Raw genomic sequence first — 3,082 nt, forward strand, 5'->3', positions numbered from 1 at the left:
TTGATGTATAATAGCTGCTTGCTTTGGCATGAGAACATGGCCTTTTTGTGGAAATTTCAAACATATGAGATCTGATAATCAAGTTCATGAATTCATCTCAGAAAAGGTACTACATACCTCATTGCTGAGGAAGCTGTGCACCAAAGCCAGTACCTACGTAGTCCACCCTTCAAGCAATTTTGGAACTCTTTTTCTGGAATGGCCATCAGAGCTGTCATTGTACAAGATCAGATAATTAAGTTCACAAACTCATCCTATTACAAGTGCTTTGAAGTGTGGACTAGGCGCTGGCGTCAGTACATAGCTTCCCAAGGGGAGTGCTTAGAACATGACACAGTGATATTCAGCAATGAGGTGTGTAGCACTTTTTCTAGAATGAGTTCATGAACTTAATTGTCTGACTTTGTACAAGTATAGAGAGAAAAGTATAGTGAGTTCTTTTTTATTCATCGCCCCGCTTTAAAAATTACCAACATTCTGATACTCTCTTCATGTCTCTGCCTCCTCCAGCATGCGCGCGCACACACACACACACTTATTTTTTAATGGAGTTTAAAGCAGCTCTCAGATAACATGTCATTTCATCTCAAATTTTGCAAATAGGTGAAGACTCTTCTCATTAGCCTTAATTCAATACCACTATCACACCTAGCAAAATTCCCAACCGCTCTATAATATCTTTTCATTCTCGGCTCAGCACTTGTGGCTCAAGTGGCTAAGGTGCCAGCCACATACACCTGAGTTGGTGGGTTCAAATCCAGCCTGGGCCGGCCAAACAACAATGATGGCTGCAACCAAGAAAAGAAAAAAAAATAGCCGGGCATTGTAGTGGGTACCTGTAGTCCCAGCTACTTGGGAGGCAGAGGCAGGAGAATTGCTTGAGCCCAAGAGTTGGAGGTTGCTGTGAGCTGTGATGCCACAGCACTCTACCCAGGGTGACAGCTTGAGGCTCCGTGGGATAGCTTGAGGCTCCATCTCAAAAAAAAAAAAAAAATCTTTTCATTCTCAATAATCAGTCTGCAGTTTTCCCAAGTTTTCTCAAAAATGTCTTTTTGATCAGTCATGGTGACTTATGCTTATAATCCAATCACTTGAAGAGGCTGAAGCTGGAGGATTGCTTGAGACCAGGGGTTCAAGACCAGCCTAGGCAAAATAACAAGACCCCAACTCTACAAAAAAAAATTAAATTAGCCAGGGATGGTGGTGGCAAACTCATGGTCGTGTCTCAGCTACTTGAGAGACTGAGGCAGAACGGTCGCTTGATCCCAGGAATTTGAAGCTGCAGTGAGCATTATGATTGTACAATTTTTATGGCTAAATTGTTTGAATCAGAATCCTGAAAATATCCATGTATTACATACGGTTGATATATCCTTTAAGAGAGTCTCCCCATTTTCCTCTTTCCTTTTAATGCCATTATTTGTGGAATGAAATGAATAATTGCCCCTATCAAGCTCTCTTTATTATGAGTTTGGCTAATTGAGTCCCCATGGTGTCATTTAGCACGTTCCTCTCTCCTCAATGTTTCCCTAACCTGGTAGGAACTAAGGAATTAAGAATTAGAATCAGGCTCAAATTTGTCAAGTGGTGCATGCACTTTCTTTTTCACCCCATCAGGATGCACGTATGGGTGCTTGTTCCACTTCAGGGTGTTAAGATTTGCCAGTGGGTGCAAGAGGGTTTAATACGTGCAAGACGTATTATTGTCCTTGAACGTTAGCCCATTTGAAAACACCAAAGAAGCTCAGGTACCAGTATGTCCAAGTACAGACTTACCATGTTAAGATATGGAGATGGTGCTTAGAATACAAAAAATTGTTTTTGAAGCTGGGTGCATCAGAAACTTGACACTGAAGGAATGGAGGAAGCTCAGGACTGAACTGTGGGAAGCAACTCAAAGCATTAAACTAAATTTGATCATGTACACACATCTGTTCTTAGTCGGTAATCCACACAGCCTGGCTGATCCTAGAAGAGCCTGGGGCAGGAACAGGTTCCCATGGAAAGCTCCTGGCATTTAAATGACTATGGAGCCCTGATTGGTCTCAACAGAGACCAGATAGCTTTGAATCACTGTGAAGAGCAAGTGAAGCTCTAGAGAGAAGAAGCTACAATGTAACCCTACCCCCAGTGGAGGAGTATCAGACTTACTACCATGAAATCTATGATGACCAGAGATATGAAGTGTGTGATGTATCCTTGTATCACCTGCCAAGATCTGAAAGTTTAAAGAATGTTCTGGAAATACTCCTTCCCTAATGGAATGAAAGGATTGCTCCTGAAGTATTAAGTGGCAAAACTATTCTTAGGTCTGCTCATGAAAATAACAGCAGGGCACTCCTGAAACATCTGGAATCTTGGGTGAAGATTCCAGCATTACTCTTCCTACTGGCATCCCCATCATCCTGGAACTGGATGAAAACCCACATGCCACTGGGCCGCAGCAGCTCCTGGGTGACCAAGAGCCTATCCAGGTAGCCACTAAGAAAGTAGAGGACCAAGGAAAAGTGAAACAAGCTAAAAAAGGAAGCCTTTCCCAAGTGCTAAGTAGGAGTAGATGCAAAAGAACGGCATGTGGTATGCTACAGGTGATAAGTTCTTTTCCCCTTGATTTTCCAGATTTCCCAGAATGACGCCATGGAGTAGAGTTTCTGTTGGTAACTAGGTAACTTATCTTGGCCCAGTAAGGCTTTAGGATGCCTTAGTGTTTATGTCATAAGCCTTAAGAGTTAGCTTTCCTGCTAGCCCAGTCTGAATTTCTCACCAAACTTAGAACCAGCAAGGTTTAGTCAAAGTCATAATCTTCTGAAACAGGAGAGTGACAAGTGCAGAAAAAGTTTAAGGTATTTATCATTTAATAAATCATTATTGAGTCACTGTTGACAGGTACTATCCCAATAAGTAGTTCATTTTTATATTTAATAATATTTTCTGAGATGATAGTAATGGATATTAAATAACACACTGTATTTATTTTTTACTAGTCTTTTCCCACAGGAAAAGGGATACTTTGATAATTAAGATCAGAGGCCCATTCAATGGGAAAGTCAAACACAAATTTGTTCCTCCAGGAAAGCCAACA

General features: G+C 41.4%; 1 pseudogene; it reads left to right on the forward strand.

Moving 5' to 3' along the window:
- Positions 1-1,756: 1,756 nt before the first annotated feature.
- LOC100963587 lies at positions 1,757-2,633 on the forward strand (annotated as a pseudogene).
- The last annotated feature ends 449 nt before the right edge of the window (positions 2,634-3,082 follow it).

The sequence above is a fragment of the Otolemur garnettii genome, unplaced genomic scaffold (genome assembly GCF_000181295.1).
Source record: "Otolemur garnettii isolate 467f Iridium unplaced genomic scaffold, OtoGar3 scaffold00012, whole genome shotgun sequence".
NCBI classification, from domain to species: Eukaryota; Metazoa; Chordata; class Mammalia; order Primates; family Galagidae; genus Otolemur; species Otolemur garnettii.